Source organism: Canis lupus, chromosome 12 (genome assembly GCF_011100685.1).
Source record: "Canis lupus familiaris isolate Mischka breed German Shepherd chromosome 12, alternate assembly UU_Cfam_GSD_1.0, whole genome shotgun sequence".
Lineage (NCBI taxonomy): Eukaryota > Metazoa > Chordata > Mammalia > Carnivora > Canidae > Canis > Canis lupus.
This window is the reverse complement of record NC_049233.1, coordinates 70,502,503-70,523,486: the sequence shown is the minus strand read 5'-3', so window position 1 is coordinate 70,523,486 and position 20,984 is coordinate 70,502,503. Positions and strand designations below refer to the sequence as shown.

Genomic DNA, 20,984 nt, shown 5'->3' with positions numbered 1-20,984 from the left:
CCCTGGCAAAATGAGCACACGGGTTTTATTTATTTATTTATTTATTTATTTATTTATTTATTTTATTATTTATTATTTATTATTTATTTTTATTTTTTTTAACACACGGGTTTTAAAAGATTCCTGCAGAGACATCAGATTGTAGATGATACGAACAATTCAAGCACGAGGAAATGGCACAGCTCAGTCCTCTCCTCCTAGCCCGGAGTCTCCCTCAACCCCCTTGGAGGCAAAGATCGGAGGAGACGCTGGCCAAAATGCTTCAAGGCGTCCATAATACTTGAAATATTACTTTATAACAATAAAGAAAGCCTTACCTAGGTTGTATGTCGTGCTCTGAGATGTGACCTATTGATAGGATGATGTCGTCAAAAGTAGTCAGATGTTTCAGCGCTGAGAATGAAAACACATAGCATCACAACGTGAGCAGATCTCAGGAACTTTGCAGTGAGCAAAGGAGGCTGGACGCAGGGAGGATGCGCTATTTGACTACCACGTAAAGTGCAAAGCCAGGAAACGGCCTGTGGTGGCCGAGGTCAGGCAGGCGGTCGTCCTTGGCAGAGGGGACGTCCTTGGCAGAGGAGAAGGGCACTATGTGGCCTAGGGGAGGGGACAGGGAAGCTTCTGGAGACTGATAATGTTCAATTTCCTGGGTCTAATTTAAATTACAGGGTCACACGCCAAGGTCCACTTTGCAAAAATTCATCAAGCTGGAAATATAATGATTTGTCTCCTTTTCTCCACATAGGTTAAATAAAACTAAATAAAAAAGTTCACCCGCAAAACTTTTTTGAAGAGGTTGAACAAAAGCAAACGCGTTCCTATAATTGGTGAGAAAATTGCTTTTGTGCCGTTAATAAATTCAATTTTTAAAAATTGTTCCGTCCATCCATATCTAAAACGTACCTTCATAAGGTATAAAATGTTAGACAAATAGTGCCTGGATTCCATTTCATCAAGTATAAACCATGATACACTGGGGAGACAGATGCATCAGTGTCGCGATGGGGAGATGCCATAAAGGATCTCAGCAGGCCTGCAGGCCAAAGTTGCTGAGAGCGTGAACTCCCAGTGCCCCAGGGGACGGCGGGGGGTAGGGGGCTGGGGGTGCAAGGAGACGGGATCTGCAAGACTGATAACTGGCAGGACTGTGGGATTTGCAAAGGAAGAGGGGTCCCTGGTGGCTCCCAGGTCCAGTCTGGGTTTTAGCTTGGGCTTTTGGAGGTTGACAGTGCCTCGCGCCATGAGTGGAAACCCACAGTGACAGTGGGTGTGAAGAAGGTACATTCAGAACACGACATGTGCGCTATTTTCATTTCACTCACAATCATAACCCCGTGGTATAGAGTCAGCACCTAAAAATAATCAATCTATTATTCTCTGAAGCCACACGAGGAAGTGTCACTCCTAAGAGGTAGTCCTGACTGATAAATGTCATACACTGATGGTTGTACCAGAAGTATCAGAGAAGGTCTAGGAAAACCCACTCAAATCAAATACTGAGGGACGCCTGGGTGGCTCCGCGGTGGAGCATCTGCCTTAGGCCCAGGGCATGATCCCAGGTTCCCGAGATCGAGTCCCGCGTTGGGATCCCTGCATGGAGCCTGCTTCTCCCTCTGCCTGTGTCCCTGCCTCTCTCTCTGTGTCTCTCATGAATAAATAAATAAAATCTTTAAAAAAAAATCAAATACTGAGATTCTTTCTCTAAATGTGGAAAACTGCACGGTATTTTGAGATCTATGGAAAAGGGCAGTGTAATTAATCCTCAATTACAGTCTTAAAACGAGGCTTCTTTTAAAACATAAAAGTCAAAGAAATGCATTTGTTTTTAATGGAGGCCTTAAGAATGTTTTAAGTGAGCATCCTGCAAATGTTAGTAGTTCAAAAGTCACTTGCATCCCCACAAAAGACCCTGTTGTCAGTCAAGAGCATCGAGGGCATCGTCTCTAAGAAAACTTCACCTTTACTTGACTCCTTTTTTTTTTCATCCGAAAAGCTTTAATTTCTTTACAGACATTTATCCAGCTCTCATGTACCTCATTCTCTGAGAGATTACATGACACGAAGATGCCCACCTTCCCCTCCAGCCGTGTCGTGACAGCGAGGTGGCGCAGTCAGGCAGGGACGAGTCAGGAGACCCCGCCTGGTACCCCCCGTTGCTGCTTTCACTACAGTAAAAATGTATGCTTGGAAGCTATGAAAAGCAGATGGGGCCCCCTAAAATGTGTTGGGAGGACAAGAAAAATCACCCCAAAGAAGGAAGAAACACACTGGAGGGAGAAAGGGCAAACAATCCCCCTTGGCCATGGTCGCCCCTGTCTGAAGGGCTTCCCTTCTGCTGCATTCCGTCTCTGCACCTGCCTGAAATTTCCTCCCCTTCCCTCTCCCTGCCTCCACTCCCCTCCTTTCATGTTCTTTCTTTTCCCTTCTCCTCCTCCCTGTCCTTGGCTGATCGCTTGGCTGTAGATCGCACCGAGCCGGCATCAGGGACACCAACGCAAACGGGTTTACGGCGCCCACCCTCGAGGAGATCGGAGTTTAGTAAGGAACTTACATTTTCATCAAGGAAAAGACTTGCCTTGTACAATGGTTTTGCCCACAAAGCACGTGGACTCTTTTGTTTGACCAGGAAACTCTCAGTTTGTCTTGAAATCTTCAAACACTGACAGAGTGGCATCTTAAGAGTGGTCCGTCCTCTTGGACTGGTCTTCCAGTAGACAAATCCCTCTCCCAAAAGATGAAAGGGCAAAGGAAGTCTGCTTTACTTTTGGATGATGTTTTCCCAAGGCTGGGCGTGACTTTTCAATATAATTATTTTTAGTGGGATCCCTGGGTGGTGCAGCGGTTTGGTGCCTGCCTTTGGCCCAGGGCACGATCCTGGAGACCCGGGATCGAATCCCACATCGGGCTCCCAGTGCGTGGAGCCTGCTTCTCCCTCTGCCTGTGTCTCTGCCTCTCTCTCTCTCTGTGTGTGTGACTATCATAAATAAATTTTAAAAAATCTTTTTAAATTATTTTTAGTGATATGGATGCATGCAAAGAACATTTCAGTGTGCCCTTCTCAAACCCCAGGCTCACAGGTATATGGTTTTAAAAATCCAAGTTATTTACCTCCTCTCCCCTCATTTATTGAGGGGGGCTCATTCTAAGACTATTTCAGATAACAAATCACAGACACTAGCAAGCCTACTTTCCTTCTAATGGGCCCTGTGACATTCGCGGGCTATGGTTTCCCTTCTTATTCCTCAACTAGCTTTTTTTTTTTTTTTTTTTTTTTTAATGATAGTCACAGAGAGAGAGAGAGAGGCAGAGACATAGGCAGAGGGAGAAGCAGACTCCATGCACCGGGAGCCCAACGTGGGATTCGATCCCGGGTCTCCAGGATCGCGCCCTGGGCCAAAGGCAGGCGCCAAACCGCTGCACCACCCAGGGATCCCTCAACTAGCTTTTAAAGTCAAAAGACCAAAAAAAAAAAAAAAGTCAAAAGACCTGGCCTTCCCTGCATGGGGCAGGGATTTCTGGGGGCGTCACCTCACTTTGGGATCTGGAGTCTGTAAGTGCTTAATACAGAGACCACCCTGGGGTTTGCAAAATCCAAGGCTGTTGCTGAAGGTACTGAAGTGGATACGTGAACATCAGACAGGGCACCCGAGCGTCCTCCCTCGCAGTTCTGTGATGTACAAAGTGCTCTGATGCAGGTGGGAGGATGGGGCGCCCCAGAGGAAGCATCTGCTCCCTAGCGTACAGTGTCTTTCAGGGACATGGTCAAAGGAAAGGGAACCACCGTCATTGTGCAGATAAAGCACATTTTTTGCCTAGGGGCCTGCTGTAAGATGTAATCAGAGCTTTCCTTCAATGGACCGAAACCCCAAACCAATGAGAAGACCGTCTGAGCCAAACTGTAGTCCAGCTCCGACTCTGCGAGAAGCTGTTGTCTTTAATGGACTTCACCTCTCCCCTGAAACAAGCTCTGCTGCTTTCGAAAAGGTTACGATGATGCCTGGGCAGCAAGATCATGAACGGCCTGCCTACGAGGAGCAGACGTGGAAATGACATCCTGAACCCTTACCCTGAGCACGAGGAAACCACCGTCGTGGAGGAAGCGTGGCACGATATTTTCAGGCGAAAGACCCGCAGAGCTGAGGAACGAGAAGCTTTAATAAACTGATATTTCTTAAAAGAATACTGAGGAGTTTCAGGCAGGTTTTCTAGCCCTCTCCAGGAGGAAAGCACAAGTCTCTGTATGTCCACACACGGAAGGAAACAGTCTTTATTTTCCGACAGGAGATGCAGGGATACGCTGGGCCCACCCACGAATCCCAGGGCCTAGGAGGTCACAGAGGGCGCGGCGGTGTGAGCAGCAGAAATGGGAGCTCTCCAGTCCTTCCTTCAAGTGCACGAAGAGACCGACAAGACATTAATTATGGAAGAAAACAAGGGTAGGCTGTATTCACCAAAATCTTGCTTTCCTCGGCCGAATCATCTGCCTCCCCACCTGGTGACGTGAAAATCCTGAGCGGACCGACAAGGACCGCAGCATCTGTTCTCCAACTTACATGGGAAGAAAATGTACACGAGCGGCTAAGGCAGGTCATAGACCGTGAACTTCCCACGTCGTGGAGAGGAGAGACGGGAGGGCCAGGGCTGCCCCCCACCGCCTCTCGGGCGATCTTTGGCTGGTGGGCCGGTCACTCATGGATCGCCTCATGGTTCCCGGTGCGCCCTTCTTTGCTGTGTCGTGATGCTGGAGCAGGTCCCTGTGAACCCTTCTCCTCTGCGGGCTAGACCACGGCCGCTCTGCCAACCGAGGGTACTAGAGGGGCTCCGCAAGGGCCAGAACAGGAGGCAGAGATCTTCCTTACTTCACTCCTGGTGTGAGGTTTCCACTAGGCCATCAACCCGCTTGGCACCTGCGGTGACCAGTGGCCGGCCTCAGCCACCTCCTGCAAGACTGGGGGGCGCCAGGGAGCCACTCGGCCCCGGGGGGTGACGGGGGAGCTGCTCCTTGGTGCCTGGAAGTGCCTTCTTGGACGCTCTCTCTCAGTCTAGGGGAAGCAGTGTTTTCTCTACTTAGTGCCTCTCTACCTCTCGGGGGCCCTTTTTACACCTTTTAGTTGTTAATTACCTTTTGCAAGCTTACGATTCTTCATATTAAATGTTCCCTCTTCACCTTGCTGGTGTGATTTCTACCTCCATGAGGTCTCCGTGGAAGCCGGGTCTCCAAGGGTTACCATGACCCAGGGTCTGCTACGTGTCTTTGCAGATTTATGGACTCAAAAGGATATGGGGCATTTCAGGTGTGCTCTACCATTGGAAAGCCTTGGAATCAAGTCTTAGCTCCACAGTGTCCTTGCTCTGTAATCAAGAGCAATTCGTATGAGTAACAATTCTACGTATTGGAGATGATTCATTTATTAATAAATGTGTTTTTTGGGGATCCCACTATGTGTCAGGTGCTACTGTAGACATTAGGGAAACAGACAGAAATCCCTGCCCTCAAGGACCTTATATTCTGGTAGGGGGAGACTGGCGATAAATAAAAGCCGTGTGTGAAGTACACAGCATGCCCTGTGGTCACATCGGCTGTGGCAAAAGGCTAGGCAGAGAAGGGCGATGGGAAGCGTCGGGACACTGGAAGCTTCCATAGCCTCTCTGTGAAGGTAACCTGTGAGCCAATTTTTGAAAAGGGATAAGAGAATTAGCCACAAGGATCCCTGGGGGAAACGTATTCCAGGTTAGAAATTACTCCCAAAAGTGTTACTTCGAGAGTTCGTGGACCAGAGTGGCAGGAGCAGAAGGAGTGAGAAGAGGAATCCTAGGTAATGAAATCAGAAAGTGACAGTGAGCACAGCCATGCAACCTGGAGAGCACTTGACCCCGTGTCTGGCATGTGCTCCCTCAAAGGTGACCCCAACAGCCCCCTCTGGGACTCTGAGCTTCCAACCGAGAGAGGCCCTCGGAGCAGCATCCTCTTCATTTCTGAATATCTCGCATCTCCTGGAGTGCCCAGCACACAAGAACAAAGTATTTACCGTCGTGACACACCTAGGACTGTGACGTGAGGTCAGAACATGAAGCTATTAATTTAAAACATGTGATACACCCCTCTCCTCCACGGATTACATCAGCCGCTACCCAGGACACTTCCTACCAGACATCCAGGTAGTTAGGTAGCCTAATCAATCATGAGAAAACTGCTTAGTAAGCATGGAATAAGGTCAAAGAGAGCTGGGGAAGCCTGGGGGGTGTCCCTTGTGGTCCTCCCTGCCCTGGCAAGTTTACAAACCACATGATGTGTCGGGCGAGTACTTGGGATCAAAACGGGAAATGGAACACACACACAACAGGGACCTTGTTGGTTGTTGTCCAAGACTTGTCCCCTCTTCCCATCCCATAATTCGTAGCTAGCAGACACCAAGGAGCCACATGCTTCGGGGGAGGCTGAGCCCCCTCCCGCCCCCCAGGAGAGATTCACAATGGATCTAAAGCCATCACAGTGACCCCATTCTCCTTGAAGGGGTTACTTAGGCAAAAGCCCATGACACAATTCTGACTAACAAGACATAACCAAAGGACTATGGGGAGGGGGGAGCTCTGGAGAAGCTTCTTCACCCAAATAGATTTGCATGAGGCGAAGCTGGTTTTTCTGCTTCTTAAACAGCTGTGAGTAGGCAGCAGCACGGGAGCTGATACAGCTCTCTTGCATCTGGGCATGGACACCCTAGGGGTTAAAAGTCAGGTTGCTGAAGATGACAGAATTGGAAAATGGAAAGAGTTTGGGTCTTTGTTCACATTACTGAGCTGTTAATTAGTCAGCCTTGGAAATGTCCTAAGTCTAGAACTGTCTATGTCATATGGGATAATAAAGGTGCCTTTTATTTAAAGCAATCTTGTTTGGATCTTATATTAGTTTGCTGGGGCTCTCATAATAATACGCTGCAGACCAAGTGGCTTAAACAACAGAAATTAATTTTTTCACAGTTCTAGAGTCTAGAAGTCCAACATCGACATGATGGCAGGGTCTGAGGAGGCCTCTTTCTTAAGCTTGTAGATTGCCACCTTCTTGTGCGTCCTCACTGGGCATTCCTCTGCATGTGCATCCATGGTGTCTCTTCCTTTTCTTGTAAGGACACCAGTCATATTGGGTTCAGGCCCCATCTTCATGACCTTATTTAACTGCAATTACCTCTTTAGAAGTCCTGTCTCCAAATCTAATCACATTTGGGGTTAGACCTTCAATGTGTAAATGCGGGAGAAGGTGTGGGGTGGTACAATTCAGTTCATAACAGGTGTCCTCTTAGAGATAATATACCTCCTCTTAGGTCATTGTGATAATCTCGGGGTGTCAGTGCAAGCCTACTGTCACAGCATCTGATGGCAATTATAGGTTGCCCCCTCAAACTTTTAATTTGTATAATTGGATAGATTATTTTTCAAGCTGCTCCCAACTCTGAGATTCCATGAGTACGTTTATTGCTAATATTTTGAAAGCTATCATCACGGTTATACAACAGTTGAAGTACTTTCAGCTTCAAGGAACAGAAATATCTAGAAAAATGCAGCTAGAAGGAACTTAAGATGCATCATCCAAAAAAAGAAAATAATCCAGAGGCAGAGAAGTTCCAGAATGAGTTAATAAAGTTGCTTAATAAATGATCAATCAGGGCCAAGATTCCTTCCATCCGTCCAGCCTGCCAGTTGCCAATGTGTTAGCAGTCCCCCTATGGTCACAAAATGACTGCAGCAGCTCCAGCTATCAGATCATTATATAGCACCCCCATAAGCAAGACGAGGAGAAAGAAAAATATCTTCTCTTCTTTCCATTTTATTTTAAGAACGAAGAAAGAATTCCATAAAGTTTCCCTATTAGCCTCTTGCTAGGCCGACCTCTGTCGCAAACTTACCATGATTGGTCTAAGTTGGCAGGCTTCCCCTCATTTCTCCTTGATAGAGGCAACCACGCCAAATCATTTAAAAGGACAGTGGGGCGGGGGCATCTGGCTGGCCCAGTCAGAAGCGTGTGTGACTCTTGATCTCATGGTGGTGGCCTCAAGCCCCACATTAATTAACTACGGAGATTACTAAAAACAAGTAAATGAACTTTAAAATATTTAAAAAGAAAAAAAGCAAAGGGGGATGAGGCCTAAGCTAGTTTATTTTTAGAATTTTTTAAAATTTTAAATCGATTTTGCAACATATAATATACATCATTAGTTTCAGATGTAGTTTTCAGTAATTCATTAGTCGTGTGTAACAGCCAGTGCTCATCATACCATGTGCCCTCCTTAATGCCTGTCACCCAGTAACCCATCCCTCCACCTACCTTCCCTCTGCAATGCTCAGTTTTTTTCCCCAGAGTTAAGAGACTCCCATGGTTTATCTTCCTCTCTGATTTTCCCCATTCAGTTTCACTTCATTCCCTTATAGTCCTTTTCACTGTTTCTTAAATTTCACACAAATTGAAGTTGTTTCTGTCCCAGCCAGTTACATTAGCGTCCGAACTCACACTCAGAACAGGTCTGTTATATGTTACTCTTCCCCTCCAACACCCCTTCCAGGATTACGTCCTTTCTTTGGCCGTCTAACATTCAAGATCCATGGAACTACCGCTCATTATCGTTCTCTGGCTTTGATTAATTTTTTTTCCAACTTCCTTGGAGTTGATGAGAGGTCAGCCTCTGCTGGAACAATGTGCCCTGGAGAAGAACCAATCAAGTCAAGATTCCACGAGCAAGAAAGGACACGAAGATCTAAGATGTAATGACCACATTACTGCCATCCCACACCGGAGCTGACTGTGGGCCTGCATATTTGATACCAAGGCCGCCCTGAGAAATCTGAAAGAACACAGAGACAGTTGTTCCCACCCTGGTAGTCTCTAGAAATATCAGAAGGTAGGGACAGAAATTTTCAATATCTCAAACACCCCAGGAGAAAAATGTGTACAAAATGGCTGAAATATTACTTTTTTTTTTTTTTTTAACTAACTGAAATTCTTTAAAGCCTGTGTGCTAAGGATTGTTCTCTCGTGCTCATCAGGAGCTCCAATGGCTCATTAAGTATGTATTTAATAAAAGTTTTCAATAAATTAAGAACTAAAACATCTTTGAAAAATAGACACTGGTAAAACAAGGAAGACATGAAGGAAGAATACGTTTCTCAGGTTATTGCTGAGAAAAACATGAGAGCTCACGGATGCCCAAACTATTCCTTTCCTCAAGGAAATGTGAGGGATTTCAACTAGTCATGGCTCAAGAGGGCTTCCCTCTCTAAAGAGACAAGAAGTAATGGTTCCCAGACATTGGGCCACTCAATCTTAGCCCGCTCTGTGCCTGGGCAGCTATCTTTCACACTGACCATATGCTCCCAAATCACCATCTTTCCGTATCATTAACTCATGACACCACCAGAATTTCTTGAATAAACGCATTAATTAATCTAAGTGGAACGTAATAGGCACCCTTATTATCTTTTTGTTTCTAGAAGAAAAGGACCGATCGACAATAAGCACTTAAAATCTATCAGCAAGATAAACTTCTTTGATATCATAGACATTTGCATTTTATGCCCCGCAATTGCCATTTGCTAACAGTAATTTAATTGTTTAACAAAATACTGTGAAGGAGAATAAACATGAATGAAATGGTGAACACTTTATAGGAGTCCTTCCAGTTTTATTTCTCAAAAGTGACAGCTATATTCAGCAATTAAAAAAAAAATTGATCAAAGCCAGAGAACGACAATGAGAGAGATAGTCCCATGGCTCTGGAATGTTAGACGGCCAAAGAAAATAAGTGATCCTGGAAGGGGCGTTTGAGGAGAAGAGTAACATATAACAGACTTGTTCTGAGTGTGAGTTCGGACGCTAACGTAACTGGGTAGGACAGAAACAAGCGCTTGGGAAGAGCGTGCACTGGGATTGCACACTCCACACCCATCCTCCTACCGTTTACATCAGGTACAACTAAGCTTGTTGGGCAGCTCGCAATGCGCCCGTTGAGGAGTTATCTACCGAGCACTGACCTCAAAGATTGTTGAACAATATACTCGAAGAAGGGTTTGTTTTTTTCTTTTTGTAAGTGAATGACTGTGGCTGTATCCGTGCCCCGGGGAAGTGGATGCAGCAACGAATCTGATTCTCCATCTCAGACTGGAAAGGCCACCGTCCTAAGGAACTCTCTGGTCCAGGTACTGGGGACATACAAGTGGGATAAAGGACAAAGAAATGGCCCCAGGGATACAGAAAGAGGAGCCAGAGTGGGGTTCAAGCCCAAGCCTTGGAGCCCAAGCAGAAGGGTGGGTCTTAACCCAAGATTTCTCTGGAGTCTTTGGCCATGGTGCGTCTTTGCCACAGTCTATGGGGCACCACCTCTTCTCCACTCGCCTCTGTTGTCTCCTCTTCGGAACTGGCTTCTTCGCTCTCTAATCTCCGCGTCTTTCTCCGTCTTGAATTGTCTGCTCACTCACAACCACAGCTCACGGATCGTTTTACGTCACTCGTGACCTAGCCCCATCCCAACCCGACCCCGGCATCTTCTTGCCCCATCGCTGACCCCCTTATTCCCTTGGCACCTCCCACCTGCAGTGCCCAGGAGACACCGTTGACTTGGCTCAGGTTATGCTTCTGTGCCCAGCTCGCACCTCAGCCGCTGACTGCCTTCGGGCCAGGCGTCCAGCAGGGTGTGCAGCCTCTGATGCCGGGGAGAGGAGGACGCCTGGTATCAAATATGACGTGCCCAGGGCCCGTTCCCCACGGGGGCCTTACGATGAGGTGCCTGCCTGAGGAAGCTCTGAAAGGAGGCCAGGCAGTGTGACTGACAACACTAGTCAACAACAACAACAACAACAACAACCAGACCCTAAACCAGGAGAACTCAGTTGGAAGACAGGCCGGTAGGCGGTTCTTAGCAGGTGGCAGATCCTCCCGGGAGTCAGTGAACTGGGTCACCTCCCGTATCTACCTTAGGTAATATAACCATGGTCTAAACTTCTTTCGACCTGAGAGTAAATGCTGGTAATTATGACAGATACTTTTCCGGTGCACTGGAGTCGTCCCGATGCAACCAGCTTTTTGAATCAAAACAACTTTGACAGAGACCCGCGGGAACCTGCTGTCGTCTCTAACTCCCGGGAAACAGACGCCCTTCAGAACCCACGCATCAGGACTCTCCATCCTGCTGGTAATCACTTCTGCAGGAGACGTTTCAAAATAAAGGGCGGTTATTATTTATTGTTTGTAATGAAGCCTACTCGGCCCGGAGGGATGTTGTGAGGATCACTGTCAGATTTTGTAAAATGTCTCTCGGCTTTTCAGCGGAAAGGTATTATATATGATAATAAAAGAAATGGCAATAATATTCTTGCACTACCCTGACACTGAGTTCATCTTTGTCTTAAAAAATAAGATAGTTCATCTTTTGGCCTTGTGGGGATTAGTGGATTCAATTTGTTCCGAGGATGCTAAGGCTGATGATACAAGGTACTCGTTACAGAAGCACGTTCTCCAGCTCCTGTTCGGTTCAATACGTGCTGCTCTTAACTTCTGTTTACAGGGAAGAGCTGACCACCATGTGTAAACGCACAATCGTACTAATTGGGGTCTGAACACTATGACACTTTCAGGGTGGCAGAGAAAGAACTATTCAAAAGACGAGGCATCAGGAACTCTGCAGATCTGCGTGGTGAGATGCACTCAAGGGCTCGTGCAGCTAAATATACACACATGGCGTAGAGACATGCAAAAGCAAGAAGAGGTGCTTTTTTAAATTTTTTTAAGACCAGTTCTGCATCTGGGTTGTGCTTGTATTGCTTTCCAGGGCACTTTGGATATTTCGTTTGGGTCCTACTAGGAACCTTGGAGCTAGGCGGAGTGCTGAGCTGTTGGGCCGGCTCCCCTGCTTGGAGCCTCTGACTACCCAGAGGGCGACACAGCCCAGGGGACAGCAGGTGCCGGAACAGCGGGTGTCTCCCGTGGGGGACACAAGGACAGAGCCCATGGAAGCCCAGAGAGCCAGTGAACCTGGAGACCAGGGGTACCAGGTGTCCGTGGAGATTGCCGATTGGTGTTCCTTTAAGCCCACGTGGGTTGGGGTGAAGGGAAGGATGTCTTTGTGAGGCAGTGACATTTGAAGGGGGTAGATCACTTGCATCATCCCTTTCTAGCAACTTCCAGGAGCCAGTGGAGGCTGAGCTGACGTAAGCCATGGAGCCCGAAAACAGGCACCCTGTGGAAGACAAGGAGGGGCCTTGGAAACCCCAGATTCACGCCGGGGCCCGGCGGTCAGCTCTCTGAGACCAGGTATCCCTCACGGGGCTGACATGCAACTAATCCTCTGCAGACAAACCGACGGTTCTGATCAAATCACAACAGGAACCCAGCAAACGGCTCCAGAGGAGGCCCAGCCTCGCCTCCTGCCCCTTTGGAGATTATCCCCCTTCTCTGGCTTTTTTGGATTCTCATGTTTCAGAATTTCCAGGCTGCCTCAAACGTGGCAGCCTAGCGACTCACTCCCCCATAGGAAACTTGGCTGTCACCCCGCCACCTCGAGATCCAATTTAGACCTGCTTCCCCAGTTCTTACAACTCTTGCCTGGTTCGCTCCTCCCTTCCTTTCCAAGTGCATTTCTCCTTATCTCCATCAATCTGTCACCTTCAGCTCCGCCCCCTCGCCCGCTTCTTGGCTTCTCAGCCGCTGCCTGTGAATGGGAGACTGAAGCTCGCATTTATCACCTCCGAGAAGTCTCGCGGGCGCATATGCAGAGCTTCCCTCACACCCCAGAGAGAGGGAGGGAGGGGAAGCGTGACACCTAAAAACGAATCTCTAGGGAGGGAGTATCCTGAAAATAGAGCAAAAGAACAAATCGATGCTGTTCTGCTTTCTTACAAAAACGAAACGACTCACAATGGAACTTTCCCTTTGTCGATGAGCTATTACCGAAGTGCTTGATACTAAAGAAATTCCACAAATTGCTAAATTCTCTTTAAAAGAACAGAAAAGGGATCCCTGGGTGGCGCAGCGGTTTGGCGCCTGCCTTTGGCCCAGGGCGCGATCCTGGAGACCCTGGATCGAATCCCACATCAGGCTCCCGGTGCATGGAGCCTGCTTCTCCCTCTGCCTGTGTCTCTGCCTCTCTCTCTCTCTAATAAAAATCTCTCTCTCTAAATAAAATCTTTAAAAAAAAAAAAAAAAACAGAAAAAAAGAATCCATGCCGTTCAAGCCACTGCAGTGAGCCACGACAGAAAAAGGCTGCGAAGACAAAGCCCCGTGTGTCCCTCACTCGGTCACTGGATACCGGCACCGCCCAGGTCTGTGTCACCACCGGGAAGACTCGGCCACTCCAGCACCTGTTCTAAGGCACACCCCGTCGGAGCCGCTGCCTCCATTCACGGTCCTTGCTTCCACGGGATTCACTCATGCATGTGTCCCTGGCGGCCCCAGGTCACATCCAAATGGTTGCAACAGCCACCTCCCGTGTAGCAAACACTGCTCCCTCCACCCCCAGGTGGCAAAATTGAGATAACAGTAGAGGGTGTCCAGTGATATAAATGGGGCAGCGAGGCTCAAGATCCAACATTTTCCCTGCTGGCAGCACCCCCAGCCAGTGTGGTGTCCTCATCCCACCACACTCCTTCCATGAGTGACAACAGGCACAGCACAATGCAAAGGCGAAGAGACAGACATGCCCGCAGGGTGTCTCCCACGTGCTGGCCAGGTGTCTTGTTGGCACCACCCCGTGGGTTATGGGAGATGGAACTGCAAGTCCCAGAGGAGGCGGCCTGCCACCACGTTGGGTCTCTACGGATTAATCCAGGGTCTCCTGTCTCCGGAATGCGCTGAGAGATGACTCAAGGAGCAGGGTGCAAGCTGGGCAATGCAGACTACAGTGTCAGAGCCAGGGGGGAAAGACTCGTTCCATTAGCAGGCTTCCTTTTCACTCTATAAGTAGAAAAGAAAGACATGACATGTCTAGCAAAAAAAAAAAAGAAAAGAAAAAAGAAAAGAAAGAGAAGAGAAAGAAAAGAAGAGCAAGGTGCTGCTGGTGAGAACTATCACCACGTCCACCAGACTGGGGTCTCCACTTACAGATGGTGGTTAGCATAGACGAGGGCTTAAACGGCGTCACCATACGTACACCAGAGCTTCTCGGCCCTCCTGGGGACCCTGTTTGGTCTTCTTTCCTCAGAGTCCTTTCACGCTCTACAGTTTTCCAGTTTCGCTCTTTGCTCTAGGCGGGCATAGCATTCAGATCCCGAAGGGTGTTAGGTTGTGAGTATAGAAACGAATCTCGTTCTGATTTGTTTTTGTGTCTGGCTGAAGGACGTGTGTGTCATCTCTAGAGGGGCTGTGAGGAGTCTGCTGCCTGTAGTGCCGTGGCCTCTGAGATGATCCTAGAAGGTGATCCATTGCTATTTCCATTAGAATTTATTCAGAGTCTTGGCACGTCCCTTTCTGTAACGTGCCAACATTCTGGCCTTATCCACTGTGGAAACGGGCTTAAAACTTTTCTTGAAAGGCTGCGTGCCGCTCGGTTTACGTGCTCCCTAGCCACACACGTGTCCTCTTCACCACCGTCCCCCCCATCTCGCCAACTGCTGTTCCGATTCACACCTGGCTTTTCATTACATCTTCCCTAATTCGAACATTTCCATTTGCTTTCTTCCATCTCTCGTCTCCCCGCTAATTCTCTGGAGGGGAGGAGATTCTATCATCGTCGTCGTTAGTTTCTTTTTTTCTTCCAAAGACTGGAAGAGTGGAGCTGAAATATCTGGGAATTGCCTAGTCCCATAAATATCAAAATACAGGTAATCAGTGGAAGCGGGTCCAGAAATCCCAACACCTGGACTGTGGTCTATTTTTAGTGAACCACGTTAGACATGGATGTAGATCCAGAACCCAGGGGCCCTCATTAATTATTTTCGGGAGCTAAAATCAAATCAGGTTTCTCAAGTATACATGCGTCACAAAGCAAACTGTGCCACGACGATAACCAGTCGGTCGACCTTACCATTGAGTACGAAGTTCTCAACAGATTCGTGTACAAGCTGGAAGAATGAGGCTCCAAGCTCAAGAGTAGTTCAGTTCTGTTAACAAGATAGAGCTTTCTTTTTTCTTTTTTTAAAAATAAAGACAGATACGTCATCAGGTTAGCTCAATGGTGTTTCCCTTTAAGGGTGAAAGGACAGGGGAGCCCCACTGGCCCAGCACCCAGCCGCCGCCGCTGACCTTTGTGGCGTCTGAATCAGTGGCTAAAAAAGCTGCTTGCAACCTGCTTTGGTAAAGTTCAGCGCCGGTGATTTTTTCATTTTCACGTGAGATCTGCAGGGGTTGCAGAGAAAAAGAGGGTGCGCTTGTCAAAACGTAAATGCAGGACGGTGGCCTTGGCCCCACGGCCGGGGAGCTGGGGCCCACAGGTGCCCCCGCAGGACCCCACTGTGGAGCCAGCGGTTACAAGCCACAGGCGGCGGGGGGCCTCGGCGGCGGGGGGGGCTGCAGTGCCCTGCTCTGAAGAGCACCTGGGCCTTTCCAGGGAGCGCCGAGGGCAGGTGATCGCAGGCGTCAGTGAGCAGAAGAATCAGGTCCCCCGCTTGGAAACTCAGATCCCCTGTCCCACACCCTCAGACTCGTGGGGCCCGGGAATCCTAATTTTATATCATCCACACAAGTGACCGTGATGCAGCTGTGCCGGGAGCCACACGTTAAGAACCCCCGGCTGGGGTGCAGCATCCAGGACCATCCGGAACACGACGATGGGGACAACCAGGCAAGCGACAAGACTCAGCATGTCTACAGAGGGATCTGGCTTCCTTGGAACCCTTTAAAAACTATACCGCTTACCCATGAAATTGAATTATTTAGGGGCTATTTAATTAGGTCGCTTCCGTTTTCTGGAACTCTGACCTTTTGCCAGACCCCAGGTGTCTTGATGTGGGATGCTCTGAATATGATCCTCATTTTGGAAGAAACCATGCTCTCTTGCTGTTACAGCACTTACTTATCTTCGTGGCTATTCCATTTTGGAAAAAATAAAATCCACATGAAGAGAGAGACCCAGGTCCTGCTTCTCTTGGTTGCTTAGAAATAAAAATAATCTGAGCTATAATTGAGCCTGAGCTGGGACGAGCCTGCTCCATAGCCACTGTCTGAAATGGCTGCTCAGGACCCTGCGGAAATCACCAAGGGACCCACTATATGTGGTGACTGCCGTGCCCCACGTGCTTTCTGCCACAGGAAGGCCCACCCCAGTTGGCATCCATCCCGTCCCGTCCCTTGCCTCGCCGTGGACCCGAGTGTCCGTCTGAAGATGGGTCTCACCAGAGCACAAGGACACCGTCTTGCGATGCACTTTTTTTGTGATCAGATGGAGGATATGAGTGGCACCAGATTTAATAACTGCCAGAGGCAGGTGCACTCAAACCTAGAAAAATAAATCAAAAGAAAGAAAGAAAGAAAAGGTTGTAGGGGAGTTACTTTAATCATATGCATCAGATTTGCAATATTTCTTAGATTGTTCTTGGTGGAAGAGCTAGGCTCTGTCCAGGAAAGGCAGTGCTACCGCCTTCCAAAAAATTCATATTCTTCTATTGTTACGGGTCAAGGTGAAAGTCAGCTCTGAAAGAATCAGCTACAAATCTAATAAGTGGCAAAGAAACTTAGTTTTATAGAAAAGTAAGGGTTGTTTGTTTTGTTTTGTTTTGTTTTTTGTTTTTTTAGACAGTCTGCAAAAAAAATGTGCTGACCTAAAACCAGCAGTTACTAGTCTTTGAGATATGCAAGAGGACTATTGAATTTTAGGGCTTTCCCGAAACACAAGTACAGAAATATGAAAGTACCTATTTTTCAAAGCTCTAAAGTGGATCATCAGCAAATCAGCCCATAACCGGGCAGCTTAAGCACAAACATTACACCTTGGATAATTTGTAAACATCGGAGATTCCTGCTACACCGGGCCGGCTTCTCCACCCTGATGTCTTACGCTGCAGGCCCCTGGGCTGGCTCCGTGGCAGCGGGATAGCTGGAGCAGCTGGTCAGGGGAGAGAAAAGTAGTGAGACTCACGAGGGAGATGGGTGTGGGAGGGAACTCGAGTTTGCCCTCTGGAAGTCAGAGAATTCGGTGTGCACCCGCACGTTTCTTACGGTTGCCATAGACACTGCCCAGTGCTGATTCCCTTTTCATCCTCAAATTCCTTCCCTGACGCCGGCAGATGGTATAACAAGGTCAGTGCCAAACCCGGGGTGCAGGGAGGGCTGGGGGATACAGTCCCTGGCTGGACAGCCGCCTCCCCGTGACATCTGTACCCTACGTGGGGCAGCAGCAGGCCACCTGCACCGCCCGAAGGTTGGAGAGGGCACAGCGGGCAGGCGTGGGCCGGGAACCAGCCACCAGCGGAGCAGAGGCTGTTGGGGGACCGGGCAGGACGCTTAACTGAACGGAAGGCCATTTCCCCGGGGGCTTTTCATAACAAAGATGAGACGCACGATTCAATGAGTTGCCGTGGACGTTTTGGGGCCGAGACAGATTAAGAATTTAGGTGTGACGAGGTTTAGGAGACGTGGTTGGGCGAGCAAACGCAATGCGGCCCAGAACTAGTGCCGGCGTCTCCACTGAGCTGCTTCCCAGGTTATGAGAGGAGAGGGTCACCTGCTTTTGAATTGTTCATGTCCTGAGGGGGGAAAAAAGCGCCGTTTGCAGTCGTTGGAGCACCCAAGGCTTTTGCTGGTGGGAGCAGAAACGGCTGGAGTCTAGGCGAGAGCGGGAGGAAGGACACAAATGTGTGCATCGATGGCAAAGGCCACATCTGTGCACCGGGGACAGTCGCCCCCACCCGGCGAGGCTGTCGAGCCCTTGACACGAGGCTGGTGCGACCGCAGACCTGGATTTTTAATTTTATTTAATTCAGAGACGTTCCGGGTCACAGTTAAGCCCCCGGGGCCGGGATCCGGGATCCACATGCTAGACGGCGTGGCCCTGGGGGGCGACCGTGTCCTCGCGGGCCTCTGTCCCTCCGCAGGCCTGCTCAGGGGCTGTGCACTCGGGGGCTGAGTGGCTGGCTGTTAAAGCTGGGGTGACCCGGCGGCGCCCCAAAGTGGGCAGCCAGAGCCCTGCCCTGGATGCTGGCCAAGAACGGGGTGTCGGTGTCCCCAGTGTCCCCGGTGTCCCCGGGCACAGCCAGGAGAGAAAGGCCTGCTCCAGGCTCCCGGCCCCTGACCTCCCCGCCATGTCCTAGGACGGGCCTGCCTCGGGCCCTTCAGCCTCCGAAACCCCCCAGGCTCCGCTAGCAACTCCGATGGGGGTAAGGGAGGTAAGGTGGTAAGGGAGGCCGAGCCTAGTGGGGCTTGGGGACGGCGCCCCTTGCACGCAGCTAGCCCCAGCTGGGAAAGCAGGGGGGCTCGCCGACTTCCCGAGGCCCTCGCAGCTGACCTGCAGCGGGAGGACCGTCCCCGGGGCCACCACGCGGCCTGCTCTGCCCCTCAGCCTCGCTCACCCGGCCCCGGGTCCCCGAGGGCTGAGCCAACCTTCCAACCGCCCGGATGTTGGTTCTCAGCAAGGAGGGGCGGCGGGCCCAGCTCTGCATCGCCTACCTAGTAAACGCTGGTGGCATGCAATTCTGTAATGACCTGACCTCACTTTTTTTTTTTTAATTAAGCCTCGACTTCCTCCCACGCATCCCACTTTCTGTTGCACACACATGCCATGAATTTTTCCTCTATGTCTTTGCTCCTACCGTTAACTCAGCCTGGAGTGTCGGACTTCACCTCCGCCAATCAGTTCTAACAACACTGTAGGACCCGTTTCCAAGGCCTAGCACTGCCCAGGCTTTGTGCCTTTTTTCTTTTTTTAAGATTTTATTTATTTATTCATGAGAGACACACAGAGAGAGGCAGAGACACAGGCAGAGGGAGAAGCAGGCTCCCTGCAGGGAGCCTGATGGAGGACTCGATCCCGGGACCCTGGGGTCACGCCCTGGGCCGAAGGCAGGCGCTCCACCGCTTTTGTGGTCAGTGTAGACAGCCAAGGTCATACCCCTTGAGGATTTTAGCCCAGGATAACGCTGCACATCATGGGCAGGCTGGTGAGAGAGCGGATGTCGGGTGGGGGACAGACGGCAGTGGGCACAGGAGCAGAGCGCAGGAAACCTGGCTTCAGTCGTGTCAGCATGGGACGGACTTCGAGAACAACTGCAGCAGGTAACTGCCCCGCTCCGGCAGCGAACCCCACTCGAGTCCGCGGCGGGCCTAGCGGGCAGCCAGCAGGGCCCAGAGATGCTGGCCACGGTGTGCAGGGCCTCGAGCTCAGCAAGCCCCAGGCCCCAGGGCAGCCCCGGTCAGCTCTGCCCCACGACTCCCCGCGCAAGGGACTCTGCCCCTGTGAGCCTCAGTTTCCCAATCTGGAACATGAGGGAAAATATTCGGGCTTTTCACAGAATAGTGGTGAGATTCCCGAAGGGGCTGACGGAGTGTGGCCCGCGGCCGCCCCGAATGCCCGCGTCCGTGTCCGTCAGCTTGGCGGCCTGCGCGGGCGAGGGCGGGCTGGCCGCCGGGGGCCCCGGCTAGCAGACGGGTCGGGCTAGGCCGCGAGCCGGGTCATGGTGTGAACGGCAAGGGTTAGCGACTCGGGTGGAAGATGTAGGTCAGGAGAAGCACGGCAGCTCCCGCCTGCTATTGAACCCTAAACCCGGAGCCTCTGGACGTCGTTGGCGCCTGTCATATGTGGTGGCTCCGTCCCACAGCGTCGGCCCCCCCACCCCCCCCGGGCCTCTGTCTCCTCACTTTGCAGGTTGTCCCCGGTGACCTCACCCTGTGGCTTTGACCGGCTTTCTCCTGGCTGCTGCGGACCCCACTCCGAGTCTCCAGCTCTGCACCCACGAGGGAGCCTCCCCACTACCGGGCAGCCTCGAGGTCACTTGGCACCGAGCCGCAGCGAGCCCTTTGCCCTTCTGCCTGTGTCCCCCCATCTTTCCTAAGGAACTGGAGCTCTGGCTCAGGAGTGATTACTGGGCATCTTCAAGGCATCGCTCTAATCAATCCCATTCTGTTACCAGAGCGTTAAACACGGATCGTGACCTATTATTAGGACTAGAATTAACTTTGAGAGTCACAACTAGCTTCTTCAAGCATAGAACATAGGGGCATCTGAATCACGCTGCCCTCCTTAACCGTGTGGGTTAAGCGCCTGACTCTGCAGCTCATGGCAGGACCTCCCGGGTGTGAGATCGAGCCCTAGTCGGGCCCCATGCTGGATACGGAGCCTGCTTGAGATTCTCTCCCCCTCTCTCCCTCTCCTTCTGTGCCTCCCCTTCCCTCTCTTAAGAAAAAGAAAAAAGAAAAAAATGGAAGAACATAGAAAGGAGTAGAAATAGCAGAATGCTCGCCTCCTAGTAAGAGCAAGTATGAAGATGCTCTGTTCACCGTGTGAGCACTGGGTCACACCAAAAATTTTATTTTTTTTTTAATTATGAGCCGATAGATATATCATCGACAAAAGCGGAATACCCATTGGAATAGATCGCAGTCTCTTCCAGAGAATCCCAAATCAAACTTTCAGATGAAGGATTTGGGAATTACCCTGGGTTCAACCACAAGCTCCTGTGCCGACTAGTGTTTCATGGACAAATTACTTTATCTTCTCAATTTCTTCATCTCTGAAATGGGTATAAAAATAGTAACTCCCCATGGGCCCATTGTGAAGATTAAATGAATTAATACAGTTGTTGCCTGACACGGATGAGTGCTTTTAAGTATTAACGATTCCTAAACCATGAAAATCTAAAGATCAGAGATATTAAACGTACGGACGTGTGCGAGAGGTGGCCCCATATAGGCCCATCTTATATAATGTGGAAATAGACAAACTCATCCGATTGTTTCATTTTTTTCATGACATGACAAATATGGAAAATGAGAGTGTTTGCCACTGTGGGATAACGGGAATAGTCGGCTCTGGCTGGAGACGACTGGCCAGATGTGACAGTGGCTTCTGGACAG

The 20,984-nt window shown here is 49.8% G+C and overlaps 1 long non-coding RNA gene across 1 annotated transcript in view; it reads right to left on the bottom strand.

Moving 5' to 3' along the window:
- Nucleotides 1-266: 266 nt before the first annotated feature.
- The window catches only part of LOC119876885, a 41,331-nt gene continuing 20,613 nt past the window's right edge, over nt 267-20,984 (bottom strand). Inside the window, exon 3 of the long non-coding RNA XR_005368173.1 lies at nt 267-393. This is a non-coding gene — a long non-coding RNA (uncharacterized LOC119876885). The remainder of the gene's footprint in view (nt 394-20,984) is intronic.